A 23106-nucleotide genomic window follows, 5' to 3' on the forward strand; every position below is an offset into this window, starting at 1 on the left:
GGGGCTAAGGCCTCTTATAAACTTCTTGGTGGCCCCAACAATGACTGGCATTAGTTAAATTTGGGTCTAAAGGATATTTCACCCAAAAATATAAATATTTATGGGTCTAAAGCATATTTCACCCAAAAAATATAAATATTTATGGGTCTAAAGGATATTTCCCCCAGAAAATATAAAGGTCAATATCTACCAAATTATATTATTGAGTTAGGACTAAAGTGAATACATCATTCGATGCCTTTTTTTATGCTGATTAAGAATATAATAAGCATTTCTATCGGAAATGAATGTCAGTCCCCCCCCTATATATGCCAATTCAGGGTTAGGTTAGGTATAGCCTATATAGGGGGGGGGGCTGATATTCATTTCCGATAGAAATCCTTATTATATTCGTAATCAGCATAAAAAAAGGCATCGAATGGTGTATTCACTTTATTCCTAACTCAATAATATGATTTGGTAGATATTGACCAATATAAATATTTATGGGTCTAAAGGATATTTCACCCAAAAAATTTAAATATTTATGGGTCTAAAGCATATTTCACCCAAAAAATATAAATATTTATGGGTCTAAAGGATATTTCCCCGAGAAAATATAAATATTTATGGGTCTAAAGGATATTTCACCCAAAAAATTTAAATATTTATGGGTCTAAAGGATATTTCCCCCACAAAATATAAATATTTATGGGTCTAAATGATATTTCACCCAAAAATATAAATATTTATGGGTCTAAAGGATATTTCACCCAAAAAATATAAATATTTTTGGATCTAAAGGATATTTCACCCAAAAAATATAAATATTTATGGGTCTAAAGAATATTTCACCCAAAAAATATAAATGTTTATGGGTCTAAAGGATATTTCACCCAAAAAATATAAATATTTATGGGTCTAAAGCATATTTCACCCAAAAAATATAAATATTTATGGATATAAAGCATATTTCACCCAAAAAATATAAATATTTATGGGTCTAAAGGATATTTCACCCAAAAAAATATAAATATTTATGGGTCTAAAGGATATTTCACCCAAAAAATATAAATATTTATGGGTCTAAAGGATATTTCACCCAAAAAATATAAATATTTATGGGTCTAAAGGATATTTCACCCAAAAAATATATTTATGGGTGTAAAGGATATTTCAGCCAAAAAATTTAAATATTTATGGGTCTAAAGCATATTTCACCCAAAAAATATAAATATTTATGGATCTAAAGCATATTTCACCCAAAAAATATAAATATTTATGGGTCTAAAGGATATTTCACCCAAAAAATATAAATATTTATGGGTCTAAAGGATATTTCACCCAAAAAATATAAATATTTATGGGTGTAAAGGATATTTCACCCAAAAAATGTAAATATTTATGGGTCTAAAGCCTATTTCACCCAAAAATATAAATATTTACGGGTCTAAAGGATATATGCAAAAACAAATATATATATATGGTCCATAGTAATGAAACCTTGTACATTTTGTCGCTGGTTAATCAATTTGAAGCAGAAAGTGTTAAAAATTAAACCAATATGATTACAATAGGGTATGCGGATATTCATTAGCCTTAAATTCTCTATAATAGCCATCGGGAGGCATATCCAAAATGAAGAATCAATGTATTCTTCGTCTCATTATCTTACAACGGGTCATAAGTCGTTAATTAAATTGACATTAAGATTTATGGATGTTCAAATTAATGGGCCATTCAAAATCTGAGCATACCTTTCCCTTTCCTCGTGTGTTTTCCTAGAAGTTGAGACGCTATCATTCACCAAAAATATTTATACGCGAGACCATTAATCTATAAATGCCTTCTTAAAACTAATAATACTTCTCAAACACTTTCCATAACATGGCGAGGTAATTTTTTACTCGTAAAAAAGCGCCCGTTATGCGCGGTAGAAAAGGTTTAGTTGTTCGTCACATGGAACATCAGACCAATGGGAAACCTAGAAGGTTGCTAGGAGGAGACATACAAACCTTAAGATGCTTCCATCTTAGGCCGCGTGACTCATTCTTTTCAGCTTTTTATTTTATTCTTTATTATTTCAAACAATAATACTTTTTTGACGCAAAATTCGCGTGTTTGGCACTTGCCCTTAGACCATATCACAACAAACCATTAAAATGATATATCGACGCCATTTAATGGCTTTTCTCAGATGTAAATAGTGCAATCTATTTTTATGGCTTAACAAGTGCTCTTTCGGGTATATTCTGGGGTTTTATTAGGCAATAAATTGAATTGGTTGAATTTTGATTAGTATCAAAATGAGATCCATCAAAATAAAGCTTGATTTGCCACTTTATAGCATTGATGGAACTATTGACATGATTTTTTTTCTGGCTTTGATTTTTCAAATTCTTACGATGTAATAGAAAAAATTAAAAAGATTAGAAAGCTTTTTGAAAGATTCATAAGCAGTTAAGGCTAAATTTAGTTCTTTTATGAATTATTAATTTGAAAAATTTAATATTCTTATTTTTTATTTTGCTAAATTGGTGATTTGAATTCTACTATTATTTATTTTGATTTATGAACATTTTATGAGTATTTTTTTTCTGGAAAGAGATTATTTATTAGATATTCAGAAAATTTACGTAAAAAATTTTATGAATGTATGGGGCTCTTTTAAAATTGAAACACGAGACATTTAGTATGTTTTATAGCTATGACATTTCAATATTATTTATACACCGTGCAGTTTTAAAGCAAAATTTTTTTAAGGTTGAAACTTCTAGATCTTTTCGATTTTTTTTAGTAATTTTTGGGTCTCTCTTGTAACTTCACTATTTTTAGTGATTTGTATTGAGATCGGCCCTTTCTTTTTAAAGCTATGATGTATTTGTTTAATACCGCCAAGACTGCAAATTAGCAAGATTATCAGCTTATGAGTTGTAGTCAACGAAAAATCGTTGTTGTAACAAAGACATAGGAATTATAACTATGAAAACTTAGTCTCAATTTAAATAAACGATTATACTTAAAAAAATATTAAACTTAAATTATATTAAAAATAAAATAAAGTTTCACTCTTTCTTGACATATAGTATAAGATATTAGTGTAAATTATGACAAAATAGCAAAAGAATTCAAATATTTGCGAATGCAGCGTTGTGTGGAATTGTTAAAGAGCGTCACATTTTTATAATGGGGGAATGAGGGGCAATTGATAATTCTATTAGTCCAAATTATCTCCATTTCTTACAATTAATTTAGATTTCTTTTTTATTTGAAGGAGGTTTAAGACTTAGTCAGCTTAAGTAATTTGACAGATAAGAGGAAATTCTATGAGAGGCGATGCAGAGGAAATTTATTCATCAGGGCTGACTACTTCCCACGAAATATGAATATTTCCATGATTTCTCATTAATTTCCAAATATTTTTTTTATTCGCTCATTAGTAGAGTTGTTTTTTCGGATTGCACTGTGAATACATTCCCGTGTAGATGGGAAACTCTAAACATAGAATTTTAATATCAATAGATACATCAAAAGAATCAACTTATTATTCTGATTCCAAATATATAAAATTCATCAAGTTGAGTGTTACCTATAAAAAGTTACGAGCCTGAGAAAGTTTGCCTTATTTTTGAAATAAGGGGGAAACACCCCAGATCCCAGATGCGTGTTTTTCCCCCAGGAGTAATCATATTGAAAGAAGGGTCCTAGAAGATCGGGAGAGAGTACATTCGAACGGACATTAAAAGCTCTAGTGCCCTTTTTAAGTGACCGAAAAATTTGGAAGGGAACTGGGCCACCTCTCACGCCTATTTTTTCTCTAAAGTTATCTGATTAAAATTTTGGGATATCCATTTTGTTCAGTATAGTTGAAAGTACAAACAACTATGTCTTTAGGTTTAAAATGACCCCCCCCCCACAGTCCGTGGGGAGAGGCCTGTAAGTTTTGAAATTTTCCCCTTGTTTACGTATAGTACTTGTTATTGGGAAGTATACAGACATTTGTTTTGGGCGGGGGTGTGCTTGGGGTGGATTTCTATAGGGAGAATCTTTTTTGGGGAGGGAAATTTCTGCTGGGTGAATATTCCAGGGGAAATGTCACACTGGCGGTTTTAACAGAATTTGTATATGAAATGCTGCTTAATTGTCTTACATTATCTTTGCAAAATTTGTCAAATTTCCCACCTCCGCAATACCTTGCTTTTTACGCTAAAGTTTGACTGTTTGTCCCGATTTTTAAGAGCGGCTACTGAAACACAGGGAACGTTTAATTATAATCAAATAAAAAAAAACATGTGTTTGTAACTGAAAGTAAGGAGCGACATTAAAACTTAAAATGAATCGAAATTATTCCGTATATGACAGGGGCTGTCCCCTCCTCAACGCCTCGCTTTTCACGCTGAAGTTTTTTATTGTTTTAAGAAATAAAGTTATAAGACAGAGTCAAACTTTAGCGTAAAGAGCGAGGCGTTGAGGAGGGGACAGCCCCCAAAAAAGAGCATGGGAGGGGGTCAAGTTGCCCTCCAATTTTTTGGTCACTTAAAAAGGGGACTAGAACTTTTAATTTCCGTTCGAATGAGCCTTCTCACGATATTCTAAGACCATTGGATCGATATAACCGCCCCTGGAAAAAAAAATAAACACACACGCATCCGTGATTTCTCTTCTGGCAAAAAATACAAAATTCTACATTTTTTCAGAGAGGAGGTTGAAACTTCGATAATAGGGCTCTGTGATGCGCTGAATCTGACGGAATGATTTTCAATAAATTTTTATCATTTTTAAATGGCTTTTTCTCCTTTCTTTGAAAATCAGGCAAATTTAGTCAGGCTCACAAATTTTGATTGGTTGGACTAAACTTGATGAAACGTATATTCTTGAAATCAGCATAAGAATTTGATTCTTTTGATGTGTCTATTGGTATCAAAATTCCGTTCTTTAGAGTTTCGGTTACTATTGAGTTGGGTCGCTCCTTACTTACAGTTTTAAAAGTTCTAACAGCCTTAGCGTAAAGAGAAAGGTATTGAGGAGGGGGGCAACCTTTCATATACGGAATGAATCTGCCAAAATTAATATTCAAATTTCGATCTAATTTTCATGTACGTAGAGCCAAATTCGAACGTGCATTAGTTGAAAAACGTTCGGAAATTAAATTTCAAAAGACAAGTTTTTTCACTGAAAGTAAAGAGCGAAATTAAAACTTAAAACGTACAGAAATTATTCTGTATATAAAAGGGACTGTCCCTTCCTCAACGCCTTGCTCTTTACACTAAAGCTTGACTCTTTGTCACAATTCCACTTTTTAAAACAATAAAAAGTTTAGCGTAAAGACCGAGGCGTTGAGGAGGGGTTCATATACCGAATAATTTCAGTTCCTTTTAAATTTTAATGTCGCTCCTTACTTTCAGTTAAAAAAAACTTTTTTATTTATTTATTGTATCTAGGGTAATAATAAAACGTGTCTTTTTAATGAGTGACCACGAGCATTCAGTTTTTTTATTTGGCTGTTTTTCCGTTTTTCTTTTTTTTTGTATTTTTAAGAGCTTCTTTAAAGCATAAGCTTCAGCATAATAATCACCAAAGCTAGAAAAAAGAAAGAAAAAAGAATATTTAATTTATTATCTTTATAATTTTAGTTTTTTTTATAGAATTTATCCCAATTACAAGTACATTTTTCTACTTCCTTTGATTGCTGGTTACAGTTGCATTCTCACTTTATATAACCAACTTGAATTATATATTTGTTGTTTAATATTTTAGGGGCACTAATGCTGTTTTATTTTATCTTGTTTTTTATCCTTAGTCTTTTTTGTAATTATCTATCTTACTTGTATTCCTCGCACATAGGCTAATTGGTATTGGGGAGCATATCTATAATCCTGATTTTGATTCAGGAGGGGTTAGTCACTGAACAGGTAAGAGTATAACCATGAAAAAAGTCTTTGTAGCCATTACGTAACAAAAAACATTGTAGATAAAGTATATATATATATATATATATATATATATATATATATATATAATATATATATATATATATATATATATATATATATATATATATATATATATATATCTGGTACTGTTGTACTAAACGGACTCTTTTATATAGTGCTAGTTTGGTTCATGCTAATGAAATAAAATAGGATGACTATATAATAGTTTAGAAACAAATTTGGGCTATATATTTGTACGATAGGGGGGGGGGGCAAAGCATAGCATAAATTAAATACGTAACTAATCTAACCTAGGTACCTCCCCCCCCCCAAAAAAAAAAAAATATTTAAATATCGTATAGGCAATTAAAACCACACTATATATTGTATTTCTCTACAGCGGTGTCTTGTATCATCCCGTAAAACGGGGTTTTCAACGTGTCTCGAGTTTGAGATATAAAAAGAGTCCCTTTAGTACAATAGTACCATATATCTAAGTAAAATTTCTAATTCTCAAGAATGGCTTTAAATATTACAGTGATTTTCCCCTTTGAGCAATTAAAAAAAAAAAAAAAAAAAAACTTAACGTAAGGAGCAAAACTAAAATTTAAACCAAGCAGAAATTATTCCCTGTATGGGGACACCCCCTCCTCAGTACCTCGCTCTTGAGGCTAAATTTTTTTTAGCACTTTTAAAAGAGCTTCTTATTCAAAATAAACGGCCCTTGTTTTTCAGGAGCCGTTCTTAAAGAATTGGGACAAGGAGTCAAGTTTTAGCGTCAAGAGCGAGGTATTAAGGAAGGAGTGACTTCTTTCCACATACGAAATAATTTCCGTTAGTTTTAAGTTTTAACATTGCTCCTTGCTTTCAGTTGAAAAAACCATATGTTTTTATTTAATTTCAGATCGTTTTTCAAATCATGCCAGAAATCCCCCATCCATGAATAACTTTTTCCCGAAAATCACCCCCCCCTAGTGAGAACTTGCTCCCGCAAAAAATACCCCATGGAGAATTTGTTTCCTGGAAAATCCCCCACCCTACGGAAACATCCTCCGGACAATTCCTACTCCGTTGAAATTTCACCCGGATAATTTCATTGGAACAACTCCACATGCAAAACGGAGTCAACAAAGGGAAAATAGGACAAATAAAAAGAATTTCGTATTAGAATTCTGCCAAATTCTCTCCGTGTAAAATTTCCCCCTGAAAGTTCACCCCCGAAAACTTCCCTTCCCACGGAAAATTCTTCCCATGGAAACCCAGAGTCAGTAGACCCCCCCATCCCCAGAAAAAAATGTCTGTATACTTCCCCATAGCAAATATTATACTTCAACAACGGGCAAATTTCATAAATTATTACCCTTTTGCAGGGGGCTTTGGGGGTCAGGTCACCCTCAAAATCACAATTATTGGACCTTTCAAATATGTTGAACAAAATTGCTATCTAAAAAATTTGATCGAGCAGCCTTAGGGAAAAAAGGGCACGGGAGGCGGGCTAGTTGCCCTCCAATCTTTTCGACCACTTATAATTCAGACACTAGAACCTTTAATTTCTGTTTGAATGCACCTTCTCCCGATCTTCTAGGGGCATTGGTCCGCTACGATCACCCCTACGGTGGGGGACCAGTGCTTATTCGTTTTTTTTCTCTCTTTTTTTTCGCTGGGATGATCGTATTAAACCAATGTTCCTAAAGGGTCAGGAAAGGGCTAATTCGAACAAAAATAAAGAGTTCTAGTGCCCTTTTAAGCGAAAAATAATGGAAGGCAGCTATCCAGCCTCTTTCACACCTTATTGGGTCTCCCCCTACTTTGGGCTGTGGATGCAAATTTTTTTTTTAAGAGGGGCTGGGAAAACATAGTTTTCCTAGTTTCCTGTTAAGTAAATGCAAGTTTACTTTAGAGCCCTTTAATTCATGAATCTTAATTGGGGGGGGGGGACTCAGCCCCTCAAAAAGTACTTTGGGGTGGCTCTGGCCCTAAAACTTCACAAATTTAAGGAAGCACATCTGATACTCAAGCCTTTAGGGGCAGAAGTTGCGGTAAATTCACTCTTTATGTAGTAATTTCCGTTCATCCTAGTCTTGACATGATTATTCTCTCTAATCTCTGTTCTATTTTTGGTCAAATCTATTCATTCGTAGTACTTTATTTCATTTCAGTTTGACTTATTAAGTGACTTAATTTCCACTTGCTCCAGGCTGAGTTTTGGGTTTAACATTAAAGGCGGCTGACAAGCCATAAGCCGTGAGCCATAAGCCATAAGTGAAACGAGTCAAAATGAGTCAAAAGACAGTAGACTTTAGTATGGTAGACAAAACTGAGATTTATTTTTGGCAAATAATTTGGCTGAAATCGAATCTATGATCAATAGCATGTACGGTAGCTTTCCGGGGAAGTGACCGAAAAGTCAAAGCGTGAATGTTCACTTGCAATTTGGAAGACTGGCAAATAGACTGAAAGAGACTTTCCCCAGGGAATACTAGACCACTAGCCTTTTCAGTCCAGATACAAGGAGGCTTCAAAGTTTCACATTTCAGACAATTCCTAACTTTGAAACATTGAAGCCTGCTACCGAAAAAATCTAGTGGTTTAAAATTTCATGTCGAAAGCGCCATACATGATACTAGCTCCGTTCACATCAGATTACAAGCAGATCCAGTTGCTTTCTGAAGATGTAGGTCGTTTCTGAAATGGGCATATGCCTCATCCGGCACCTTTGTTCTCTTGTTGTTAGATTCTTCCCCTTTTGTCCCTGTACGTTTCTAACAGATTATAGCTCTTTCTTGTAAAGGTGAAAAAAGGGGCACACGTCAAATTTAGTCATCTTTCTAATATTCCAACTGGCCTAAGGTACTTTCCAAGTAAGTGTTTAGCCAATCAGAGAAAAAATAAACTGCCTGCCCTTCTACAGAAAATTGTATTTTGTGCCTCTTATCAGACAGGCTGAAGATTTTTGTATGAATCAAGTGAGAAGGTCAAACATGAATGCCTCTCTGTGAGAATTTAGCGGTGCACAGAGAGGTTAGAGGGGCCTCTGGCCTACTACCCAGGTAGTTTTGCAATAATAAATTTATAAAACTCCTTCCTTGATTCCAGTAAAAAAAAGAGGTGACATGACTACCAAAGCTTCCGATGGAGGGGGAAGGGTGTACTTAGCTTCCAAATCGTATAGATTGGAAATATATGCCTGATTCCGGCTCGGCTAAGGTCCAACATGCCCTCTGAGTCTTATGCCGACTGAGTCGATGTACACTTTAGAGCTCGTATTTTCACTTCATTCGTCAGGACTAAAATTGTGTCCACACTGGGCCACCAAAGTTACGCAGGTTGGTTTTACGCTTAGTATGGTCTTAGTTCGAGCAATCAAAGTTAGGATAAAAAAGGACAGGGCTGCTACCTCTTTTAGCTGTTCCAGTAGCCGTATCATCTAGCTCGGTTTTAACCAAGTCAGGACTTGGCTTGTTTTTACACTTATGTAAGAACTTTTGGTCGTTTTTGCACCACGTCATAGAAATTTTGCAGGCTGGATTTATTTTGTATCTTTTTATTGCAACAAAGTCAGTCCACGTCTACTAAACAAAGTCAGTCCAAAGTCACAATTACTAAACAAAGGCAGTCCACGTCTTAGATTAAGGTAGTTTTTACACTGAAGTAGCACTAAGCTAGTAATCGCACTAAGTCAGGACTTTGCACGTGTTATTTTTGCACGTGTCAGGACACAAATCACTTAGTGCCAATACTTTGCTAGTTTTGCTTTGCATATTTGGTCTCTTGGCTGATTAGTCTGCAGCTCGGACTTAGCTCGTTTTTGCAAATAGATTGAAATCCTTACGTGACTGCGGTAAGAAGACTCTATTATTGTGTGTATTGAAATTCGCTTCCTGATTATGGTGATGATGACGATTTATTTTATTTGAATTAACATGCTAGAACTTATAAATATCACTTTATAACAAAGCAGACAGAGAGGTGTAACTCGAAATGTCTTCTTTGATACAAGAAATAAGCCAACAACAACGACAAAAATAAACAAACAGAGAAAGATGAAGAGGGGGGGGGGGGAGGCACCTGGAAAAAATTCACTTGAGATAAGGAGGGTAGTCACAAAGAAGTAAAATAATCCACTGCTGTAAGAGGAAAGAAGCATCTTCTTTAAATTAGTTTAAAACTTGAGCAGCGATGGTGATTCACTTACTAAATCAAATGACTGATTTAGAATAATCCACTATAAATCTTAGACTAATTAGACATACATCTGACTAAATCAGATTTATCCGTTATGAGAGGAAATTGAAATTCTTATGCTTAATCTCGATCTCTCATTCTTAACCAACAGGAAAGTGAACTTTGTCCTAGCTCATGATGAATGACAGAGCTGATTTTCAGTCAAAAGTTTCATCAAACAGTTTGTGCTAAGGAACTCTTCAGTTTGTTGCTAAGGAACTCTTTGAAACTCTTCAAAATCAGAATTTTGTTAACAAAAGATGTGTCAAAAGATTTAGCTTTTTATGGTTATTCCAGATGTATAATGTTCATTAAGTTTAATGTTACCCACCAAAAGCTAAAAGCCTGAGGAAAGTTGAATGATTTCCAAAAAAAAGGAGAAACACCACCAAAAATTCAAGTAATCTCAATGAAAATCACACCATCAGGTTCAGCATATCAGGAAACCTAACTGTAGAGGTATCAAGCTCCTATATACAAAAATGTGGAATTTCGAATTTTTTGCCAGAAGAAACATCACGCATGCGCGCTCATTTTTTTTAGGGTTGATCGTATCAAGCCAGTGATCCTAGAAGATCGGGAGAGGGTTCATTTGATCCAAAATAAAAAGTATAGTGCCTTTTTTAAATAAGACAAGTGATTGGAGGGGGGGCAATTTGCCCCCTTCCCATGCCCCTTTTCCCCCAAAGACTTTTCAGTAAAATTTTGAGACAGCTATTTGATTCAGCATAGTTGAAAGGTCCAAATAACTTTGCCTTTGGGGGTGAAAAGACACCCCATAGTTCCTGGGGAAAGGGCTGTAAGTTACACAATCTATCCATTGTTCACATACAGTATTTCAAATTGGGAAGTAGGCCTATACGGAAATCTTTTGGGGGGGATTTCTATAGGAAGGGAGCTTTTCCATGGGAGGATTTGCCGTGAGGATGAGATTTTCCACTGGTAATTTTCCAGAGTAAATTTTACACGGGGGGGAAGGAAGGGGATTTCCTGGCCTGATTTGAAAAACTGTCTGGAACTAATTTTAAATATTTTTTTAGCTGAAGTAAGGAGCAATAATAAAACTTGAAACGAACAGAAAATATTCCGCATTCTTTGGGAAAGGCTGTTCAAACGCAAGGGCCGTTCAAATTGAGTGAGATGTATTTTTTGGTACCTTTTTGCTAACAAACATGTGCGAGGAGTGAGACTGCTCCCAACCATCCGTTGAACGTAGAAATTTTGGAGTTTTCCTTCATTGTGAGTGAAATTGCTGTCTCAAATCTTAATCCATTTCCATGAGGGTTTACACGATACTTGTGGGGCAAGAAAAGGCTTGAAAATGGCTTGGGTGTCAGTTTGGGGGGGGGGGATGGAGAGTCGTAATTAACCATATAGATTATTTTGACTCCCCCCTCTAGATTTGAAAAATATTTGCATTGGCATTATAATTAAAAATTAAAAAAAAACACAATGGCACCCCAGATTATGGAAATGTTTTTTTTTTGCCTATACCCTAGCCCGGCCAAATGCGTTGTTTATTGCATGTTTAGCCTAAGTTCACGATATACTCTGTCACGATATCTGTATTTACGTATACGAATATCTTTATTTTGGGTTCCTTTCCGGATGACCCTCCTCCCGATATTCTACAACTGCTAGTTTACTATAATCATCCCTGGGTAAAATCACACTTTTTTGGGAAAAATGCTAAATTTTGTGATAGGAGTGAATTGTGATAGGAAGCTTCTTGTATAGGCTACTTAGACAAAGTCCCCAAAGATAGCTCTTTTTTGGAGACTTTTCCCCTTTTCCAAAAACTATACAAGTCTATTTGCTCAAATAGATTTTTTTGCTAACAGCTTTTTAAAATACAAAAAAGAGTTTTCAGGCTGTCCTCCGATAGGTTGCGTTCCTTAAAAGGGTACTAGAACCTTTAATTATTGATTGAACGAGTCGCCACCGAAATTTCTAGACCATCCGTTCTATCAAATGAGGCAAAAAATATTTAGGGAAACATTTAGTCAATGGTACTGCACTGTGTCCATTAATTTGAACTACAGTGAGTCTAAAATAAATTTAAATAAATTTATAATAAATTTAAGTTTAAGAAGTAATCCAGGGAAGTTACTTTCGCATGGGGTTCTAGGAGCCTAGCCTTTTATTTACAAGCTCTAACTTTAAAACTCTTCTATATTTTCCTTCCGTTGTTTAATATTACCCTGGTTTTCACTGCTTTTCCAAATTTTCCCTCCTCCCGAAAAATGTTCCCATGAAAAACATTTTTTTTGATAGGCCTAAATCCAATCGTGAAAAAGAGAAACGAGGTTTTTGTATTTATTGCTACCTGTGGTATTATTTATTCTGTTTTGGATTAACTATATACAAGTCCGTACTCAGAGGAGAGGGGTTTGAACCCCCCCCCCGAAATGCTTTTCTGACTCGTAAAAACGTAACAAAAATGGATATAAAAAAAATTTGTACGCGTTTTTGATTTTTTTTGTTTAACCCCCCCCCCCCTCGAATTTTTTTTAGTAAAATCCCCTCCGAAAAAATTCTGGGTATGGCCTTGATTATATATATATATATATATATATATATATATATATATATATATATATATATATATATATATATATATATATATATATATATATATATATATATATATATATGTATATATATATATGCTATGTTCGTCTGTATAAATACACATATATGTAAACGAATTAAAAAAAAACTTGCTCGAATGTTCAAAGCTGATGCATTGTTTTCAATATATAGTACCACCCATGATATTTCCGGTCATTTGGTGAGCATGGTTTTATTGTCATTGGGAAAGACCCTGATGGACTTAAAGATCTGTCTGTTTAATTTGCCGTAACCTCAGTTATTGCTATCATTAAAGATAACTTGGTCCCAAAATAATGTAACCGCGAGTAAATTTGGTTGTAAACTAAGGGGTCATAGCAGATGGGTTTTGAATACAGAATAGTCTATGAATATTAATATTTTTGTTTGAAAACAATCCACAGATGCTTGAAGACAGTCATGAATTTAATCTTTAAAGACGTGCTTCTTGTACAGAAGGATAAATTTAGCTTTCTGAAGTATAGTATGTCTTTCTTTCATTTAAAATTCAAAATTAAAGACTAAATCTATCGCAGTTTATAGTAAATTGGTTCTCTATTCTAGGGAAGCACAATTTTTATGAAGCTCACCGATTTATTAAATTTTCTCAAATTTAAACCTTCAGCGAAATTTTGGCTCTACTTAAAATAAATTTATGTGCACGCACTTGTGTGATACCCTCTTTTTTCTCTCTCCCGAATCCCGAATATATATATTCTCCCGACTATATATATTTAGTAGAAAAACCCGTAAATATTGAGCAGTTCATATTATTCACCTACGATTGAAGTGAAAATGCCGCTAGATACTTTTTTATGCTCTTTCCGAATATAATAATTGCTTTTGGCCCAAATTCACTTTACCCCCACCCTTATATATATACCGATACAGGGTATATATTTGCACATGATGGGGTATGGGGTAAAGTTCAAACTTGCCTCTATAGTCAGAACTGCATCCTGAATCCAAAATCCAAATTTAACATTCATTTGCGCTGGAAATGGACTTTACCTCCCCATCCCCCTAATGTGCAAATATTTTCCCTAGGGGCTGGGGTTAAGTGAATTTGCACCAAAAGCGATTATTGCATTCGGAAATAAGAAGAGGCATCGAGTGGTATGTTCACTTTATTCGTAGGGCAATTGAAATGCTCAATATTTACCGGAAAACCATCAATAAAACATTAAAATTCTGAAGTAAAAGCTGAAAAATTGAGAAGCTCTGATAGAATATGAATAGTTTTCACTATCCAATTGCTAGGAGGTAATGCTTTCACAAGATCAGGCATAAACATATTAACTTCAGTCTAGTACACCTGTGCCATGGATTTGTTATTTTATTGAAGATAGGCGGTTTCAGTCTATGAGGGTAAACATAATTAAGGTTAATAAATTGAAATTCAAATAAATGCAGCAGAGTACATATAAAAACTTAAAAGGAACAAAAATCAACCTAAATGCGGAGGAGGCTGCCAACCCTTCAACCTCCGAATTTTAACGCTTGATTTTAACTATTTCTTTTCCCGAAATTTTACCATAATGTAAGAAATGCATCATATTAGCCAGGTTGTCAGTTCACAAGAACGTAGGGGGAAGAAAAAATGTTGACTACCCAGGGAGGATTTTTTTTTACAGAAATGGGGAATTCCCCCGTGTCCCTCTTCCCATTTGACGCACACGCCTGTTAGTATTTACAAATCAGATTATTAAATTTTGTTATTAATATAAGTATAATATTCTTAAATTCTTTAGATAAAAAAATAACTAGAACAAGTTGAGCTTTAGTGTAAAGAGTGACGATTTATATTTTTTTTTTCTTTCAGGATAATTTTGTCGATTCCAAACCTTAACAAGACTTTACTTTCTCTTGGAAAAAAATTCCTACTTACTTGATTTCTATTTGTGTTTAATACTTAGCATTAAAGTGACTTTCCCTACTTGTGAAAGAAGTTCAACTCCCTGATTTAAAATTAAAATTGAAGTCGGATTTTGGCAAAAATACTGATAAATTTTGGTATCCAGTGATGTTACAATTAATTTGAAAATACAATTTTTTTTCAAGTGGGTGGCTGAGGGGAAAACAAGCCATAAATCACTAAATATATGCCTATGAATTTTGTAATTAGACCAAATCCAAAATGACGTGTAGTACTAGCTTTCTCTACTATTAAGTAAAGTATAATAAGCATTTTGATTATAATAAAAACAGTTAATTTGGAGCGAAAGTAAATATAATAAAAAAATAGCTGTACAACTGGTGGTAAGACCTTTAGTTATACAAATTAGTTACACGCATCCTATACCAAATACTAGAACAAGAACATGTCCAGGATTTTTTTTGGGGGGTGGGGTACAAAAAACTTTAAAAAACACATCTCGTTTTTCTCGTTCTTCTTCCTGAATAAATATTTTTCAAAAAGAATCAATTAGCTAAAAGGACGTTTTGGAATTACCTAACCAAGAGCAGTAGCCAGCCCACTTTTTAAAAGGTGGGATATCTCTCTCTCTCTCTTTCTTTCTCTCTCTCTTTCTCTCTATCTCTATCTCTCTCTCTCTCTCTCCAGAAATAAGGGGCAGATGTGATTGAGATGCGAGAAGAAGTCACAAGAAAATAAATAATTGTATTGAAGCACACTTTAACTCTAAACATAAGATAGCAATCTTTCTTTTTATTTTATTATTTATTTTTACAAAAACAAGAGTCTAATTTAGAAGGATTAAGCCACTACAGCTACGTACACTAGCAGTTTTAGGCCTCAATCCAGGAGGGCAAGGATTATCATAAGAGTGTAGCAGTACAAAATGAAAGTATTTAAAGTCGGATTCAAAAATACTAAAACAATCAATTATACTAATGAATCAAGAAGGACTACGGGGAAAACTGATTAATGTCTTGTGATTTTGGGCTTAAATGACTCCATAATATAATCGAATAAAGTTGTAATTCATTTCTTCTACTAAGCGCCCTGATTAAGAAAAATCGTCATACCACATCGACCAATTTCTAAAAATCCCGTATTTTTGAACTAATATTAATGTTTCGAATCAATACATTGTTTGGAACTGTAGTTCTTTCATACTTAGGGTGTTTCAATTACAAGTTTTGGGGTGTAATATATCTTAGCCGCGCCAACACTACCTTCTAATTTCTTAGAAATCAGAAATCGCTTCAGGCATTGACTCCTGAAGATGGCGCTAAAGTATTTGCAATTTTCGATATTTAGATTCTAGCGCTCAAGTTTCCAGTTTTACCTATTCATTTTAACAAATCAACACAGTCGGACTATAATTTGAAAAAAGGCTGAGGGGGCCATACTTCTTCTCTCTGAGGTATACAGTTTGAAAACATATATGCTAAAATGGTAAATATTTTCGGTTTTTTTGCAAAAGCAGGATAATCTCCCAAAAAAAAAAGAAATGATGTTGCCAAATATTGCCTCCTCTCCTAATTATTTGTGAAAGTACACGAAAAAAAACATTTTAAAAACATGACGCGAATTTTCAAAATCAAAATTAAACTTCATTTTGTAAGTTTTTAATGCGTTTTCTACCATTATGTCCATCGTACTACTAATTATTTTATCACAATAAACGCACCAGTGATGACTTATATAAGACAAAAAAAAAGCGCGAAGAAGAGAAAAAAAGAGGACAATAACAGCCAGTGAAAAACAGAAGAAAGATTAAGCAAATATTTCGTTTGAGACCACTCAATTATCCTCAGTGCAAAATAATAAAAATGCATATACAAAACCAAACCTCAAAGCATGCACTGAAACTAAAATAAGGACCCTTTCCAAAGTAACATGATCAGCCAGTGTGGTCTTTTTTTTAATTTAATTTCTGAATGTTTTTTAAATAATGCTGGGAAATCCGGCTCCCCCTTCATGGAAAATTCTTTTCCCCCACGAAAAATTCCTCCGTGGAAAGATCATCCCACGTCACCCCTCCCCAGACCCCCTTCCAGAAAAAAATCCCCCTGAAAACGTCTGTATGCTTCCCAATAACCAATACTACGAGTATATGTAAAGAATGGGCAAAGTCCATAACTTGCAGCCCTTCCCCCGGCGACTGTGGGGAATGAAGTCCCCCTCAAAGACATAGCTATTAGATTTTTTAACTATGCTAAAAAAAATGGCTATCTCAAAATGTTGATCCAGTGACTTTAGGATAAAAGTGAGCGTGGGAGGGGGCCTAGTTGCCCTCAAATTTTTGTATCACTTAAAAAGCGCACTGGAGCTTTTAATTTCAGTTCAAATGAGCCCTCTCATGACATTCTTGGACCACTGGGTTGATACGATCACCCCTGGAAAAAACGGATCCTCTTGATTTTTTCAACTGAAAGTAAGGAGCAATATTAAAACTTAAAGCGAACAGAAATTATTACGTATATCAGGGGGTTCACCCCCTAGTCAATACCTCGTTCTTTACGCTAAAGATCGACTTTTGTTCGAATCACAAATCCCTGAATCACAAAGGCCGTTTAATTAGAATGGATAGCTCTTTTGAAAGTAATGAAACAAACTTTAGCGTAAAGAGTGAGGCATTGACTAGGGGGCGGACCCCCTCAAATACGCAATAATTTCTGTTTGTTTTAAGTTTTAATGTTGCTCCTTACTTTCGGTTGAAAAAACTTGTTTTTCTATTTAATATTTGATCGTTTTGTAAATAATGCTGGGAAATCCAGCACTCCCTTTATAGAAATGTCCCTTCCCTCAAGGAAACATCCTCCATGGAAAGATCCTCCCACGTAACCCCCTCCTCCAACCCCTCACCAGAAAAAATCCCCCCTGAAAACGCCTGTATATTTCCCAATAACCAATACAGTATGTAAACAATGGGCAAAGTTCATAACTTGCAGCCCTTCCCCCGGGAACTGTGCGGGATTAAGTCATCCTCAAAGACATATTTATTAGGTTTCGATTATGCTGAACAAAATGGCTATCTCAGAATTTTGATTGAAAATCCATTTGATTTTTGAAAATCCAATTCTTTTGATGTATCTATTGGTTCCAAAATTCCTTATTTTAGAGTTTCGGTTACTATTGAGCCTGGTTACTCCTTACTTACAGTTCGTTACCACAAACTGTTTGAAAAGTACAAAATTCCACATTTTTTCAGATAGGAGCTTGAAACCTATAGCCTACAGTAGGGTTCTCTGATACGCTGAATCTGACGGTGTGATTTTCATTAAGATTCTATCAATTTTAGGGGGTTCCCTCCTTTTACTCGAAATTTTGATATATCTATTGTTATCAAAATTCCGTTGTTTAGAGTTTCGGTTACTATTGCACCGAGTGGCTCCTAACTTACAGTTCGTTGGCACGAACTGTTTGATATAATTTTTGTTCGTCTTAGGTTTGAATATCGCTCTTTCCTTTTCTTAGAAAAACTTTGTTTGAAAGTGAGTAATTAATTTAAGGACAGTCTAAAAGATTTGTTTGCTTATATAACGATCTATCATCATATCCTAACGAGAAATGATTAAGGTGATGATTCTGGTTAAATTAAACACTCGTATTTATCTAATCGTCTAGTTAAAATAAAAACAGTATGGCCCTTTCTGAAGTATCATGTTCAATACTATTATTATTACTACTATCAAATTTTTACAAAAATAAATGATTTATTGCCACTAATATTGTGTTGAATAAAGAAAGAAAAAAGAAAAGAAGTAGACTAAAAATTAAATTTTTATGGCATTTCATAAAAAAAAAACTGCAGAAATGTATACGGTTTGATTTTTGAAACAAAATTCCAACGACTTTTTGTAATTGAACAATTTCATTCCATTAGTTAATATCTTTAGGTTAAATACAAGAAAAAATTTATTTAATTCAAGAAAAGGAAACGTTTCGCCATTATGGGGTAGAAAAGAAAAACTTAATGAAAATAGGCCAATAGGAAAATATGTAAAATCACATAAATCTCCAAATTTTATAGAATAAGGGACCCAAGCGCCCCTACTTGCGCAGATGTGATTGAGGTTAAAGGGTTTTTATAGAATATTCTAGAAGTCCCAAGAAATCTCGACAGAGCAGCAGTGTTTCAGTTTTCAACAAAAGAATATTTAAGTATTATTATTGTTAGTTTCTCATTTTTTCAAGATTCGTCTTTTCTTAAAACTTCTTTAAAGATTCTCAGGTTCAAAATCCTTCTTTAAATCGATAGTAGGCCTACTGAACGAACAAAAGGGATGTGAGTTAAAAGAATACATGGTCAAAAGAATACTTTTACTTTGGTGTAAAGAAAGAACATGGTGGCCAAATTATTAATTTCTCCCTTTTAATTGAAGAGTTAACACAAAATAGAGGTATGAGTATATTATTCTAATTTATTTAATGTTTTACCTATTACTTGTACTTGTAGCAGGACTCAAGCATCTCCACTCTCCTTGGCGTCCAGTAGCTTCGTCATTGTAGTAAGCCCAAGAGTCTCGGTCGTTTGCGAGTGGCTCAATCAAATCGAGCCAGGACTCTCCCTGGCGTCCTGTAGCTTCGTCATTGTAGTAAGTCAAGAGTCTCGGTCGTTTGCCAGTGGCTCAATCAAATCTAGCCAGGGCTCTCCCTGGCGTCCAGTAGCTTCGTCATTGTAGTTAGCCAAGAGTCTCGGTCGTTTGCGAGTGGATCAATGAAATCGAGCCAGGACTCTCCCTGGCGTCCAGTAGCTTCGTCATTGTAGTAAGCCCAAGAGTCTCGGTCGTTTGCGAGTGGCTCAATAAATAGAGCCAGGACTCTCCTCGGCGTCCAGTAGCTTCGTCATTGTAGTAAGTCAAGAGTCTCGGTCGTTTGCCAGTGGCTCAATCAAATCGAGCCAGGGCTCTCCCTGGCGTCCAGTAGCTTCGTCATTGTAGTTAGCCAAGAGTCTCGGTCGTTTGCGAGTGGATCAATGAAATCGAGCCAGGACTCTCCCTGGCGTCCAGTAGCTTCGTCATTGTAGTAAGCCAAGAGTCTCGGTCGTTTGCAGGTGGCTCAATCAAATCAAGCCAGGACTCTCCCTGGCGTCCAGTAGCTTCCTCATTGTAGTTAGCCATGAGTCTCGGTCGTTTGCGAGTGGCTCAATCAAATCGAGCCAGGACTCTCCCTTGCGTCCAGTATCTTCGTCATTGTAGTAAGCCAAGAGTCTCGGTCGTTTGCAAGGGGCTCAATCAAATCGAGCCAGGACTCTCCTTGGCGTCCAGTAGCTTCGTCATTCTAGTAAGCCAAGAGTCTCGGTCGTTTGCGAGTGGCTCAATCAAATCGAGCCAGGACTCTCCCTGGCGTCCAGTAGCTTCGTCATTGTAGTAAGCCAAGAGTCTCGGTCGTTTGCGAGTGGCTCAATCAAATCGAGCCAGGACTCTCCCTGGCGTCCAGTAGCTTCGTCATTGTCATCCTTGATACAGGCGAGCCACGTTTTCTTTTTTTCCCCATGTCGCTTTTTCCATCCTGAAGGAGGTGTACATCTGAGGGTTTTATTGGCAAAGGTGTCGTGTGGGCGGCGAAGTGTATCGCCGAACCATCGGAGTCTTATTCCCCCCCCCCTGGCTGAATGACGCTGCCTTATTTTTATATTTTTGTTCTGAGATTTCTATTATATAGCCTTAAAAGTACCAATTAGACCAGGTTTGCCCCCCCCCTGGAATTCAGCTTATGGGCGCCCATGCTGCCAATGGAATGAAAAAAGGTTTTGACAAAATATAAGCTAATCACTGCTAATGGGAGGAAAAAAAGTTTTGCACTAGTAACATCCACAGTAAGACGATTTGCTTATATATCCCGGTACTTGTCTAGTATATAAAACACACTCGAGAAGTGAAGTTTGGTTAACGCTAATGAAAAAAAAATGATAAAAATAGAATACTTTATGAGCACAATTATGAAAACTACAAATTGGAAATATGCTCCCAGGATGCAGAAATGTCCTCAAGAATCGCGTTAAAATGAACTCGGCCTTCTGCCTTTACTGCACCCTGCAGGGGTGGATCCTGGATATTTTTAGGGGGGGCGCAAAATAGGTTGATCCGATAAAAAAATTTAGGGGGGCGCAAAAAAGGTTGACCCGATAAACTTACTTTGGAGCAAGTTTAATTAACGCAAACTTGAGTTAATCAAGTAAATTACACTGTTTTAGACTAGGATAGGAAGGAAGTGCCCCCCTGGATTCTCCACTGGCAGCCTGCCACATGTACTCTACTAAGTATGAATGTAAATGATGACGGGATGCGCCTCGGTGCCGTTTGTTCCTCCACTTTGCGGAACCCCACATTCTCTCTACTTTTTAGGTAGAGGCGCCGGTTTCAAACCAGGCCGAGTGTTACACTTCCAAAAATGTTGCTTCTCGTAAGAGTACAAAGTCATGGTGTGTCCATTGACGCATTGTTTTGTTATGGACAACAACCCCTTATCCTGGAAAAACATAATTGCCTGTTGTTCGGTCCTTGGCAAATCCCAAATAATAATTTGAACTTCCATGGTGAGACACTATATTCTATTACTAGTGACAGCAAACTAACTGATGTCCTCAAGAATCGAATTAATAATGAACTAAAATGAACTAGGTCAAGAACCGTGTTAATAATGAACTTTTCTTTTTCTTTGAGACGGTCAGCCGACGCCGAAGCTCCTAATTTAATAATTCACAAATGACCTTCACAATTTTGCTAATAATTTATTCTATTTTCACCATATTTTTTGGTCACCAAACTTCATTTCTCGAGTGTTTTATATAATAGACAGGTACCCATACCCCCCACCCTAAAAAGACTAAAACTTGTGACGACATTTTCCGTCTTATTCTAATTTCATCTAATCCAAGCAAGCCCTACCCAGGATTTTTTTGGAGGGTTTTTTACTAAAAAAAAAATTCAGGGGGGGGGGGCGATGGTTACACAAAAAACCTAAAAAAACGCATACAAAATTTGTTTATATCCATTTTTGTTACGTTTTTACGGGTCAGACAAACATTTCGGAGAGTGTTCAAACCCCCATACCCACCCCCCTCAGGGTACGGCCTTGAATCCAAGGAATACTATCCATTTTCAACTTATATGCCAAACTTTGTCCTATTCTTATATTCTACAGCCATACTTTCCAGATCATTAATTCTCTAGACAGAGGTAAAGAAAACCTGTTAATCCAACAGGTTTTAAGTAACCATTTACCACCACGTGAGAAGCATGTTTCTCCCATAAAAATCTGCGAAATTGACTGTTTGGGTGCGAAATCTGTTGATTTTTCGCTTTAATTGTCTCATAAATGTCTCCTGTTTAATATGACGACTTTAACTACGTCATTTGCAATGCAAAGTGAACACGAGACGGCAATCAAAGATGCCATTAAAGAGACGTGGTAGCCGAGTTTTCTGCTTGGCCATTGGCTCATGTAAAGCAACCAATCACAGACAAGTAATTTTAAGAATAAGTATTGAGTAAGAAATAATGTATTCTTGTGGTATGTATTTGATTTATTTGAAAATTAAGAGTTCAACTGTCTCATGTAGAATTTATGCCAAGGGGAACACGTGCTAGTGAGACAGTTAAAAACTACATATATCCGGATCTAGGCATTTTATATATTTTTATATAAAATATAAAAATTTTATATACGCATTAAATATTCTTTTGGTCTGCGAAAGAGGGTTTGATGCCCCTCCCCTGAGATTTCCAGACTTGTACCAGGATTTTAACTATGGCAGGGGCGCATCCAGGATTTTCTTCAGGGGGGGGGCAAAATAGGTTGATCTGATAAACCTGCGTTAGGACCAAGGCCGTATCCAGGGGGGGGGGGGTCACCCGGTTTGACCCCCCCCCCCCGAAATTTTTGACCGAGTCGAAAATAAGTCGAAAATTAGTAAAACCTAGGTAAAAATCATATAATTAGTCGAAAACTGAGTCAAAAATTAGTAAAATCCCCCCGAAAAAGTCAAAATTAGTAACCCCCCCCCCCCCGAAAAAAATCCTGGATCCGCTCTTGGTTAGGACCAAGTTTAATTAACGCAAACTTGCGTTATTTAAGTAAATTACAGTACTTTAGACTACGTTAGGGGGGCCCGCGGCCCCCTCGACCCCCCTCTGGATCTGCCACTGGCTGAGGGAGAAGCTACTCTTGGAAGAGACATAATACTGGCCAATCAGCTAGCTTTAAGGAATTGTCCCTTCGGGATGAAAAGAGACCATTCCGATATTGTCAATTTTCGAAATTTAGTGTATAAGGTTTTCAAGATTTAAAATACGTTCAGTATTGGTTGAATTTTTTTGAAGGGCGATTATCTTATTTTATAAGCGAGTTTAGATCCTTCTCCAAAAAAAAGTGTATCCAATGTCATAATCCTGGAATGAATAGACCTGCACCGGACAATAATAAATCCAATGATCTGAATGTAAT

The 23106-nt window shown here is 35.6% G+C and overlaps 1 protein-coding gene across 5 annotated transcripts in view; it reads right to left on the reverse strand.

Annotated features, from left to right (window-relative positions):
- The window catches only part of LOC148943474 (homeotic protein ultrabithorax-like), a 178732-nt gene that overhangs the window by 41850 nt on the left and 113776 nt on the right, over positions 1–23106 (reverse strand). The window contains exon 1 of one of the 5 annotated variants that reach the window (XM_089101861.1): positions 1737–1854. The exons of the other annotated variants lie outside the window; for them this stretch is intronic. The gene's annotated coding sequence lies outside the window, so the exon portion shown is untranslated. Of the gene's footprint in view, positions 1–1736; positions 1855–23106 lie in introns of those variants that run through there. 5 annotated transcript variants of the gene reach the window in all.

This window comes from Artemia sp. Qi Xiang Cuo, chromosome 15, assembly GCF_049724085.1.
Source record: "Artemia sp. Qi Xiang Cuo chromosome 15, ASM4972408v1, whole genome shotgun sequence".
Lineage (NCBI taxonomy): Eukaryota > Metazoa > Arthropoda > Branchiopoda > Anostraca > Artemiidae > Artemia > Artemia sp. Qi Xiang Cuo.